Consider the following 13565-nt stretch of genomic DNA (forward strand, 5'->3'; position numbering starts at 1 on the left):
TCCCATTTTACAAGATATGTGGGCTCAGAAAAGTTAAGTAACTCACCCAAGATCACATAGCCATTATGTGGCAGAACTGGGATTTGGATGTAGGCTTAATTCTAACATTGACTGTTTACCCATTATGCTATATTGCGTCCCTTACAAGGTGGGAGACAAACAAGAATAGTTGGTAGTGCAGTAGGGCAAAGTATAGAGAAGATTAAACAAAAACTGATGGAATCCAGGGACCAGCAATATTAGGAGATCGGAGCAAGCAGGTAAAAATCTGTGGCCCCTAAAACATCCCCATCCATCATTCTGAAACTTAGATTCCAGTTCTAAACCTTAGAGGACTTAAGAGAGAATGAAGGGGAAAAAATGAGGTATGAATTACTGGATAGAGATTCAGTCACAGAACAAGCCAAGAGTTCTTTATTAGCTAGGGCAGCGGATCAAGGTTAGAAAGCCACAGGGTCCAGGCTAAAAGATCTAGTTAACTAACTGAAGTCTGTATTGGGAATTCCAGGAGATAATCATAATTGCATCTTAGTTGGTTATTTTGTTCCTCCCCGTCATCATTCTATAGTGATTAAGGACAGGATGAACTTCAGATGAGTGTCTGCTCTTCCCAAAGAATTGGAACTAAAGACTTGCTCATCAATTGTCTGGTCTCTGCTAATACATGTGGAACTCAGAGAGAATGAGCTTAAATTAAAATACAGGAGAATGTCTGCATAGCCAATTTTTAATTCAACTTTAGAGAATACTTATCAATGAGATCTGTTACCACTTATCATTCACACACTCATTAATTCACTTAAAAACATAAATTAAGCACTGAACTAAATCCTGGGAATACAAAGATGAATCAAACTCATTCCTTGCCTTCAAAGTTCTTGTCAGCTAGAGAGGAGTCAAATATGTGTTGCTAGCTATCTGTAATGTAAAGCAGAATTAAATAAAGAAGTAAAGAATTGCAGGAGAAGAGAAAATAAAGGCTCAAATTCTCACTGAGGGGTGAGACGGGTTTATAGAAGAGGCTGCATTGTGGTGATTCTTAAAGCAGGATCATACTATTTATATGAAACGTGTGTGTTTAAAATTTTATATTTTGAGGACACTAGTAAATGTGAATGTATCTCCTCTTTTAATAGCTGTTTATGTGCTTTTAAATTTATATCCCTTGCCCAACACCACACACAAACACGTTTGTATTTCAACTTAAAACGTCTGGATGTACTCACAGGGTAAGTTTTTTTTTTTTTTTTTAATATTCCTTTATTGATTTTTTTTTTTTTTTTCGCGGTACGCGCGCCTCACACTGTTGTGGCCTCTCCTGTTGCGGAGCACAGGCTCCGGACGCGCAGGCTCAGTGACCATGGCTCACGGGCCCAGCCGCTCCGTGGCATGTGGGATCTTCCCGGACCGGGGCACGAACCCGTGTCCCCTGCGTCGGCAGGTGGACTCTCAACCACTGTGCCACCAGGGAAGCCCACAGGGTAAGTTTTGAAGTGGCGTGAGGTGGGGAGGGAGATGAACAGATGTCTTGTACTTTTTGGTTCATACACTATTATTCTGATTGATATTTTTAGGATAAGCATTAAATATCTTTATAATAAATTATCTTTCATAAATAATACCTCTTCTTTTCCAGGTCAATATGATTCTGACAGGGAGAGCATGGTAGGACTGGGGGCAGAGGAAAGGAAATGGAAGATAGTATACAGTTTTGGAGTAAAGGGTTATGGAACTTGAGGCTATTTGTGCTGGGTCCTAAGTGCTTGAGTACTCAGAAATCTTTTAAATGAAAGTGATAGAAAACCGGACTTAATCTGGCTTAAGGATAAAGGTAAATAATTATCCAAAGTAACTGAAAAGTCCAGAGGAGATGTCTTTTTCAGGCATAGCTGAATCCAGGTGCTTAAACACTAACTTCAGAAATATTTAACTCTTCATTTCTTGCCTCTACTTTTCTATAGCTGGGCTTATTTTCAGGCATGAAAATGGCACTGGCAGTCCCAAGCTAATATCCTATTGGGTTAGGAACCTGAATAGAAAGAAAGCTTTACATTTCTCCAAGATCTAACAGAAGTCTCAGAGCCAGCACTCTTTGGCCCGAATTCAGCCATGTCCTCCTGTGAAGACTCGCTGGTTCCAGTGGATCTGAGGACTGCATTCAGTTGCATTTGCCTCATTTTCCCACCTCAAAAGTGTCTTCCCCTGAAAATGAGAAATGAGCAAAAAGTTTAAGAGGAGACGTGATTAAGGCAGTTATCAGAAGGGAAAATGGATTATGGACAGAAAAACACAATAGAAAAGTCATGCTAAGGGATTTTCAGATTTGAGGAAAGGGGGCATGAAATCTTTCTTAAAGCCTTTAGCATGAGTAAGAAAATGAGAGCGTCCATCTAATGAGACACAACTACAGTATGGGGAATGATAGGCTCCCTGCATGCATGACAAAAATGACCTCAGGGACCACAGCAGATGACGAGTTATTCATAAGAAAACACTGCTCTGGTTGTTTTCAGGAGAATGAAAAAAATCCATACTGCAAGATATGGATGCATAGTCCCAAAGTAGCTAATTTGCTCATAAGGCAATCTTTTAGTATTGGGAGAATAAGAAGAAATGTCCCCACTTGTGCATGCAGATGACCCAAAGACTCACTGTCATTGAAACATGTAACTCTCTTTTTTAAAATTAATCAAAATGTGCCCTGTTTGCCTATGAGCAGCAGCTTACCTTCCCAGAATTTTCTTTCTAGTTCCTTCTCCTGCATATTCATTCTCCTCCCTCACCCCTCTTATTGACAAACTAAAATGACATTATTTTTGCTATATAATGCAGAGGCTTGTAAAGTGAGTAGTATATGCTTCCATTTGTCATCTGCCTTATTTGGCTGATTTTGAGCCCATGTCTCTATCACCTCGGTTTCAGTCCTGAATGCTTTCTTCTCTGTTTCTTAATGGTGGTTTCAGCACTGGCAGCAGCTTTGTCATAGGGGGCTAAGAACTGCGTGTCTACTAAAGTGTTCCTCATAAGTGAGCGCGTCAGAAACAAGTCTGAAAGACTGAAAACACACACACAACTGTGGAATATAATCTGGGCTCATCCACTGTCTCACCATCTCCCCACCCCCTGCCAGCACTATGACCTCATCAGATATGATGATGGTTCATTAAGAGTTGACATACTTTTGTTACTCACTAAAGTTTAGAAGATACAAAATATCATCCGTTACTTAGATTAACTATAGGGGAATAACTACACCATGCTCATGTTTTTTCATTCTTCATTGCCATAATTTTCTTTTTAGATACTGGTTGTGGAGGGGATGTGGGATTGAATGACATTCAAGATTCCTTTCAACATATTAACACTGAAGTTCTGATGTAACTATGATTCTATGAATTCACATCAAAATCTAGCTTCGCTTTATTCCTCAGTGAAAACCTACAGCAGCCTCTTACCACTCCTAAGGTGTTACACCGGTTTTTAGAAAATATACCACAGAATGTTTGCTGAAGTATCATGAATAATTAGAAATAAATTTGTCAAAATAAACAAATTTTGCTTTATGAGCTAGTGTTCTTTACTTTCTAATCCTATTTCTATATGATGAATTGTAAAACACCCTAATATGCAGTAATGCTCCTTGTTATTAGTTATAAATGGCAGGTGGATATAATCCACCATTTTATATGCTGTTGTGTTTTTACCTCAGTTCTGGTTCCAACTCTGGTTGCTTTTACCAGATAGGCAGCTTTGAACAAGTACTAACCTCTCTAAGCCTCAGTTTCCTCATGCCAAAAAAAAAAAGTAGCTACTAACAGCATATATGGCAGGATATTATGAAGACTGATCACAGAAATGTAGATTAAAAGATTTTGCTAAATTATAAACTACATATAATTTAAAGATATAAAGTATATACAGCTATAGGATTTGGTTTGAATGCAGACCATAAGCTCTTTAAGGGTAAGGACGTGGTCTATTTTGTTCGTAACAGTGCCTGACGTAATAGACACTCAATGAATACAAATAAACATTTGTAAATGAATAAGTGAATGACTATTTCTGGACTACCTAACACTAGGCCAGTGTTATATGTTGAATTGTGTTGCCCAAAAAGATAACACCGGGACCTCAAAATGTGACCTTATTTGGAAATAAGATCTTTATAGATATAATCAAGTTAAGATAAAGTTATACCAAATTAAGTTGGGCCCTAATCTAATGACTGATGCCCTGATAAGAAGAGGAAAATTTGGATTCAGAAACAGAGTGGAGAAGACCATGTGAAGACAGATGGAGATTGGAGTTATACATTAACAAGCCAGTGAATGCCAGCAACAAGAAACTAGAAGAGTCGAAGAAGGATCCTCCCCTAGAGCCTTCAGAGAGATCATGGCCCTGCTGACACCTTGATTTCAGACTTCCAGCCTGTGAGAGAATGCGTTTCTGCTGTTTTAAGCCACCTAGTTTAGTATTTTGCTATGTCAGCCCTAGGAAACGGATACAGCCAGGATCCTGAACAATGTGGCACATGTTTGTGATGACGAAGGGGATCACTGTTTGATCTCTGTCTTCATACTTAGAAATTCTGTTAGAAGAGAATTTGATTTACCTTGACTTATACGAATGCCTGGAAATATTAATTGTCACAACATAGGTTTCTTTATTATCGTAAAGGAAAATCAGCAATATCTATTAAGTATTATCAGTAATTATTCTGTCTTGGATAATATAATCTTAAGCTCACCCAACTGTCTAAATCTTCTGTTTTCTGACAAACACTTCCATCTAAAGCCATTTTTCAACATATACTACTTAGATGTTAATAGTTCAATAATATGATTCCCAAAAGATATATGGTTGATCATTACACAAGTTATATTTCCAGAAAGAAATATTCTATTTGCTGTAGGCAACTTTCTTGCTACAGTCTAGTCATTGCATGACTTGCATAGTTAACTACTGCTTGCCCGTAGAGTTTAAAATAAATGTACCAATGGGCTATGGGGCAACTCCATCTCAAAACATTTAGTGACCACATAGAGATTTGAAGACTGGAATAGCCTTCTAAGAGAGATTACTTATGGTCTACGGATTTTGTGTGGCAACATGACTGGTGCATCTATGTTGTGGATATCATTAAATGATAAATGATGACATTTGTTAAGGCAATTTTAAGCCTCATATCAACAGTTTGTAATCATCATTAACATACAACCCTTCCCACTTTTCCAAAATCTAAAAAATGTACTTATGATTCAAAAATCATTCTTATGAGGTACTCCCAACTTTTCAATTCAGTTTTTTCAGCACTTCTCAATTATTATATAAATATAAAAGGTTCTCCATAGGTTCATCATAGGACAGAATTTATAGAAACTTCTTCTATGTGGGTACCCAATTAATATTCAAAGACATTTCAAATATGCCAAGATTTGTCATGAATCATGCATTGTTTTAGATTTTTATAATCTCCTTACTTTGAAATATGTGCTATAAATCTTGCTCTTATTCCTCTAGTTTCTGATATAACATTTTTATTTGAATCATTTTTCTGTTCTAGCTTTTGTCTAAGAGTAAACAAAGTATGCTGATTTGCTAAAATTAGAATGAAGCTATTTATTTATTTATTTATAAGGGCAACAAATGTTTATTAGCTTCTTTACGAGCCAGGATAAAGATGCAGCTCCTCTCCCAGACGGTGGCTGCCCACCCTGTGCGAGGTGGTCCCCCTCCGAGCTCCCTGGAGCCACACCCATGATGGGGCAGACCCCGGGGGAGAGGAAGGCAGCGTTCTGCACCCCACGTGAAGGACTGGGACAGGGAGGAAAATAATCAGGAGAAGCAAACACCTTGCAAGGTTTTGTTTGTGAGTTTGACAGCACGTACTGGTAGAGGGGGTTCCCGGGCAGGGCTACCGTCCTGTGTTCCGCGTGGCCGCGTGCAGAGACCCACGCTGGCGCTGGTGGTCAAGGGGAACCAGGCAGACAAGATCAGCCGGAATGCACTGATTTCGAGGTTTTGTGTTCATTTCGCCCTCGGCCCCTTCGCGATCGGCTTCCCAATGGCTTTCCCCCAGAGCTTAAGGCCGATGGCTCTCTCGATCTTGCCCACAACCTGGTTCTTAGGAATGGCCCGGCCACCCTCATAGTGCGCGATGACCTGTGGCTTTTCATTGATTTTCGTCGCCTGGCCCTTCTGCATCAGCCCTTTGCTCTGCCGGCCCTGCGGGATCACCTTGCCCACCTCCAGGGTCACCCGGTCGTGGTACAGCTCCTCAGTCTCCTGGTCCAGCTTGGCTGTGTTCTTGGTGATCGAATGCTGTTTGTTCTGGCCGGCGGCCCATTTCTTGGAAGTCTCCACATCCTCTCCTCGTCTCTGAACTGCTAAGATGGCCTGCTTGGACTTGGCCTGGGTGACCGTGGGGCCCTTTTTGCGCAGCACCGTCGCGTGTCCCAGTCACTCTCACCCGTGGCGGGGCAAGCGGGGCAGACTGGGCAGGTGGTCCGTCAGGCGGCTCTTGGGCAGCTGCTGGAGACCCGGCGACACTACGTCCCCTTGTCGCTCGGCCGCTTCCTAGAATGAAGCTTTTTTAAAATTTCAGAATGCCTTAGGTCGCACAAAGTTGTTTTTGTCGTTTTTCTTTATGTGCATAGGTGCCGGTATTGTGTAATGGCATTTTATTTTTTAATTTTTGTGCATAGGATTGTCAAGGGTTTGATCAAATGTATTAAATTTCACATTATTGGACTCCTTTGGTCAGAAAAACAATAGTCTCCATGCCAATATCCAAGCTGACACAAGCTGATCCATTAAAAATATAGCATATTATTGCATTTTTGTCCCAACAGCCACAAATAATGGTAAGGCTTTCTTTTTTTTTTTCATGTTACTTTGGAGACATCTGTTTACCTGCACCTGGAGCTCTAGGTAATGTATTTATGCAAGATATCCCAATAAAAAGGGGGCAAGGACAATGGCAGATAGAGTGGGAAGAGTATTTTCCAATTTATTATTAATATGATTATTAGCTTCTCATTTAAAAAACACTGCCTTAATAATATTTGCTGCCATGCTACCATTCAAAGAAACACTTGCAGCATCCATATTTTGGCAAGAGAATATGAAAAAATCATCTGTCTGGGAAACTATTTGAACAGTATCTCCAATAACATAATTTTAAACTTTTTGTTCTATTTAATCAACGCTGAAATAGATGAACCTCTATTTCATTTTCTCATTTTTGGACTCATTAATAGATCAAAGAAATTAGAGATGGTTTGATTAAACCATTATTCTGCCTGAAAAAGATAATATCTCTGGTGAATTTTAAAAAATCATTAGAATTTGGCAAACTGGATTTTAAAAAATTATAGGCTTTTGTATAAAGAAAAAATCCAATTAATTTGATCACAGAGTAATTGTGAGAGATACATTATGCAGATATATTTTTGTAAGATAATTTTTTGTTTTGCTTATATGAATGTTTCGCTTAAATTGATTGTCTATCCTTAAGTCACCTCTGTTTCACCCTGTTGCTTTCCGATAGTATATGACCATTTATCTAAAACTAAAACTGCTTAAAGGCAAAAAGCCATAGTAAAACCACAGACAAAATTTATCTCTTCTAGTTCCTAAATGTCATCCAAATCATACAGGTATACATTTCCAGTTAACAGGTGAAGGAGTATTCTTCAGATTCTGCTCTCCACCTCTCCATTCTAGTAGATCCTTTGTCAAAATCCATTTCCCCTGTCACGTTTTGCCTCATGTTACTCTTAGCTTCCACTCTGCCCCATTTCGATCTTTTCTCATCTTTACAGATAAAGACTCCCAGACTTAAAGAGGTTTAAATAACTTGCCCAAAGTCACAATACTAGGAAATGTTGACACCAATCTGTCTGACACCTAAATTCTTATTCTTTCTACTATTTCAAAAACTACTCCAGAAAGAGGGATTCCACGTACATTTGTGTGTTGACTATGAAAAGTAAATATGTTAGAACAATGCTTCTCAAACTTTAATGTACATACAAATAAACTAGAGATCTTGTTAAAATGCATATTCTGATTCAGGAGGTCTGGGGTAGGGCCTGACCTTCTGTATTTCTCACTAGCTCCAAGGGGATGCTGAGACTGCCATATTTTCAGTAGGAAGGGCTTGTAAGACCTAGCAGAAGTTGGATGTTGTTAATAAAGCTACTATTGGATTTTGTTCACTACTTTTCTTACAAACACTCCACAGTTTTTAGTGTATATTATCTTACTCATTCTTAATTTTTTTTTTTTTTTTTTTTTTTTTTTTGCCGTATGTGGGCCTTTCACTGTTGTGGCCTCTCCCGTTGCGGAGCACAGGCTCCGGACGCGCAGGCTCAGCCATGGCTCATGGGCCCAGCCGCTCCATGGTATGTGGGATCTTCCCGGACCAGGGCATGAGCCCGTGTCCCGTGCATCAGCAGGCGGATTCTCAACCACTACACCACCAGGGAAGCCCCTTAAATATTTTTAAGTGATGATCACAAGTCAAATATTTTGAATTTATTGTTATAATAAAATAAATTCAAATAAATTAATAATCAGGATTATTAGCTAATCTGTCAGTTCCTCATGTCCTTTTTCTTTTGCAGTGGAACTGGTGAAGCCATCATGAACAAAATAAATGAATTGAATATGATCTACTCCATTCTCTTGAGGCCATTTTCTCAAGAGAGACAAAGGGGATTATGTGGACAATTTTGAACATGTGCTGTCTCCTGCCCCTTCCAACATTTTTATCAAGGTGAAAACAGGTACAAGGAATGTGACAAACAGCCTTAAAGGAGATGCAAAGCACCACGGGGTGGACGGAAGAACAGATATGACAATAGGGAAAGGGGTGTTCTCAAAGAAGCACAGGGATTGGGGCAGAGCTTCAAGAACCAGACAAACCTAAGTTGGAACCATGGCTTGCCTCCTACTGAGCATATGACTTTGGGCAAGTCATTTATCCTCGCTAAGCTTGGTTTTCTAATTGGCAAACATCTACCTTGCAATGTTATTGTTATAAGAGAATGATGGACATAAAAGAACCTGACACATAGTAGGCAAGACGCAAATTGATATCCTTTTCATATTTGCATGAAGGTGAGCTGCTAAGTGTAGATTTTAGGCATACAGGCTTGAGGGGGTCTTCCCAGCTTTTTCTTTCTTGTCCCTTCTCTGGAGTTTCTGTTCAGTTGTCCTCAGCACCAAACAGTATCAGAGAATGAGGTCTAGCAGAATTAATCCAATCCCAGACAAGGCACTCTCGGTGATATCTGGGTCACTCAACATCTCACTTATGTTTGCACATACATTATAATACTATGGGTCATAAATATTTTACCAATTAATGCAGTTGGGACTAGGCCCATCCCTACAGTCATTAAATCAAGCCTGCTTGGTTTGGTCAGAAAGCATTACTTGACATACTTGTGCAGAATAAATCTTGCATGTGTTTTTGATGCAGAGAGAATCCAGAAAGTTTAAATAATGAGTAATTAAGATTCTGAAAATAATGAATTCCACCATTTTTAAAGCAGATCCTTCGGTGAATTTCTGTTAGCATTTGACATTTAGATCTTTAGTCCTACTTAGCACAAACCACGTTTCTCAGCACCAACCTCCTCTCCCAAATCTATGATAACTAAAGGTAGTCCTTTCGAGCTATTCTGGACACCATTTTAAATGATTAGTAATGAGGCATGAAGAGCAGGGTGGAAGTAGGAAGTTAGGTCTAGGAGTCATCAGTATGCTCACCAAAACAGCAAAGTGATTTGAATTTTCCTATCTGGATGCTGTTTCAGGAGACAATGGGAATGTTTTTTAGCCTCTGGATTAATGGGTTTGGGGTGGAATAACCTTTCTGGGAAGATATATTCATCTCTATAGTTAAGATGGCACTACGGTCCGTTTTAGAGCTTACTGTCTGTGGATAAAGCAGGTGCTTCTGGGTGTCCAATAGCTGAGAAAATACAATATCACTAAACAGATTTCCTACTTCTAATTCATTGATTTCTCCACTTCCTTTATAGCCATTATTCTCTACCTTCCTTCACTTCCATGGTTATCTAGCTTGGATTCTGCAGTCAAATATCACAATTAGTCCCTGACCCTAACCTCTGCAACACATCTCCCTGAAAAAACCCCATCCTGAACGAACCCATCACTCATCTCTGCTGAGCCTTCACCAGAGCAACTAAGTAGATGGCAGAGAAAAACTACACCGCCAGGCAGACTCATATTGTTCGTTTGCCTCACCTGAGTCCTTGACACTGCCCAGAAATCTCTTCTTCCAATAAACTTGATCTTCCATCCACAGTAACTACCAGTTCATACCTTCTCTATTCTTCTCTGACCTCCCATCCCCTCCTCTCTTCATTGCCATTTTTTGCTAATGACATAGCATAAGACATGCTAGAGAAAACAGAAGTTATTGGTTATTCTGGATCTGTCTGTGAGGCTGCTCCTGAATGAAACTGACATTTGAGTTGGTAGACAGAGTAAAGCAGATTGCCTTCTGCAATGTGGGTTGGCATCATTCAATCCATTGAGGGCCTGAACAGAGAACAAAAGGTGAAGTAATAGTATTTGCTCTCTGATTGATAGAGTTGGGACATTATTCTTCTCCTGCCTTCAGACTTGGACATGGGCTGGAACTTATACCATTATCTCCACTTGGTCTCCAGCCAATTCCTTACAATAAATCTCTATTTATCTATCTATCCTATTATCATATATTATGTAAATATTTTACAAATAAAATATTGGTTCTGTTTTTCTGGAGAACCCAGAATAATACAAGCACCTAGCAGATATTCATGGACTCAGAGATAAAAGGGAACTTAGAAACTATTTTACCTCTCAAAACAGTTCTTGCAATGTGATAGCCATCTGAGTGAGTTCTTACAATTTGAGACAGATTGTATAAAGTCAGTGTTTGACACTGCAACAAAGGTCCTTGGGAATTTTGTGTGTAATGTTTCATATATGCATTTACATATATGTATTTGTACATTTCTCCATAGAGGAGCTGCTAGGCTTTCATCAGTTTCTTTTTAAAAACTTTTTATTATGAAAAATTTTAAACATATACAAACGTGGAGAGAATAGTATTATAAACCTTCATGTACTCATCACCCAGATTCAACAATATTAACTGATAACCGATACTACTTCATCCTCACCCCCTCCCACTATTTTGAAACAAGTCCCAGACATCATATGATTTTATGAATAAATGCCAAACAGTTAATTTACAAATACATTTTTAGGACATAATCCTCTACTGATTTGAAGATTGCCTGTATTTATACCTTGAGTTGAATAATGTATTTATTAATTTTCTATTCTCTTTTCCTTATGGACATTCTTCCATGTATGGGAAAGAAAAAAATCTCTCTGCCAACTACTTAACCATATTTTTCTATTTATGTAGACTATTTTGAGTAGAGAGTCAAATTTTGGTTCTGTTACTAAGTATGTGACTTTGGGCAAGATTTTAGCTGTCTCTTTTGCATCTGTAAAATGCAAAAATGCTTGAGGATTGTGCCTGTGACATGGCAGTCATAATGTTGGCTATTATTATTATTTAATTTGACAACTAGAGCTAGAATATGCAGGTGAAAGTGATGGCATCTGTAATTCTTGTAGTGACTCTAAGAGTCAAGTATATAGCAGATGCTCAGAAAATGCCACCAAGAAGCAAATAATTCACCTTTTCCTCTTTTCATCTTAGAGAATGCCAAGTGTCCTTGTGTGCCCTTATAATAGCTTTCTCCCATGCCAAGGGGATAACAGGGCAGACTGATCCCCTCTAATGGCACACAGAGTCTCAGCTTACGTCTGGTGATAAATAATGAACAAGATAACGGATTCTGCCTGTAGTCAATTATCTCAGGTCCCTGTTTCTTAGTCTTCCAATGGGCCCTCAGTAGGGACTTATGTAGCCACAGAAACAAGAGCAAAATTGAGAAATAAAGAAAAAACAATTCCATCTGTCAAACTGATGATGGATGCTATCCAAACCTGTGAACAAAACCTTAAGTGCTAATTCTATGCACTGCTGATGCCTTTAATTATGTGAGTTTGACAGATGGAAAGATCATTATGCGGTTTTTATTTAAGAAGCTCTTGCAACTGTAGTTTTTGTGCCAAGGGTAATCAGTCACATTAAAGAATTTGCCAGAAAGTAAACTCTACCTTATTTATAGCTTACTAGGTCCTAATTATGCTTCATAAATGGACAGTCATATAATAAGGCAAACACAAAATATACAGGACTGCAAATTACTACACAGCAGTTACATGTCAGAACAGGCAGCTATTTCAAACCATATAATACTTTCCTGGCAATATGCAGCAAACACACTCCAGATAATACCTTGTTGAAGCAGAATTCCAAAGATCTGAAATGATATTTTTCCTCAGTCTTGGTTTCAGCAAGACCTTCAGAAAGTTACTGAATAATCATTGTTTGCCATATATATATATATATATATACATATATATATATACACATATATATACACACACACATATATATATTATATATATACTCATATATACATATATGCATATTCATTCCTCTTTGTGTAGTCCATGCCTATATGGCTTTATCTGACTGCAAGGGTTTTCCATCCCCACCTGCTAGTTCTCTAAAGTATTGCCTTTAGGGTCACCTGCATTGGTGTCTTACTTATCCCTGAGTTACATCATCTTATGATATTTTATTTTCTTTCCTCTTGTATTCTTAACTTGGTGGGAATTTTACTCACCTCCTCCCTAATCTCCTTATCATGGCCTTCTTCTAAAGAGGAGATCTAGAAATCCAGAACCTGGAGGGGACCCTGGATGTATAATCTCTAGGTGATCACTGAATGGTTAGAGGTGTCCTATCTTTTTTGGTTCCATAGTTACCTCTCAATACAAACTTTCATCTTCAAGCTACTGCAGTTCCATGGCTGTGGTTTCCTCACTCCTCTCCCCTCCTGACTTAACCTGCATGCTCTTGAAAGATGGATCTTCTTAAAGCATGATCCTCACACATTCCCCCTGTTCAAGAGCCTTCAGTGGATCTCTTACCTCTAGAACAAAACCCAAAGCCTGGCATTCTAACTCTTCTTGACCTAGCCCCAGTCAACCTTTCTATTCTTGTCCCTCTGCTTATTAATGTATACCTTCTGCTCTAATATAGTGGACTGTTTAACATTCCCTGGCTTCTCTCTTCTAATCTTCTATTCCTTTACACATTCTCATTGTTCTGCTTTAAACACCTTTTCAAATCATCTTTGCTTCTTTGAACCCTAGACTTCCTTTCTGGTTGAGGCAGGAGAACTCTTCCAATGTGTTCACCCTCAATGCAGTTTCAAACACTGGCCATGTATATGGATATTATATTCATTTGGTATTTGGAATATTCCAAATTATTATTCTTCCTTTTTTATATTTCAGGTTTTTCCCTTTGCAAACAGCCTGTTAGTTTTTTGAGGGCAGAAACCACATATACACCTTGTTAAATTATAAGCTACTAGAATTTGGGACTCAGA

General features: G+C 38.8%; 1 pseudogene; it reads right to left on the reverse strand.

Moving 5' to 3' along the window:
• Window positions 1–5991: 5991 nt before the first annotated feature.
• LOC116752616 lies at window positions 5992–10082 on the reverse strand (annotated as a pseudogene).
• Between the last annotated feature and the right edge of the window lie 3483 nt (window positions 10083–13565).

Source organism: Phocoena sinus, chromosome 4, assembly GCF_008692025.1.
Source record: "Phocoena sinus isolate mPhoSin1 chromosome 4, mPhoSin1.pri, whole genome shotgun sequence".
In the NCBI taxonomy this organism is placed as follows: Eukaryota; Metazoa; Chordata; class Mammalia; order Artiodactyla; family Phocoenidae; genus Phocoena; species Phocoena sinus.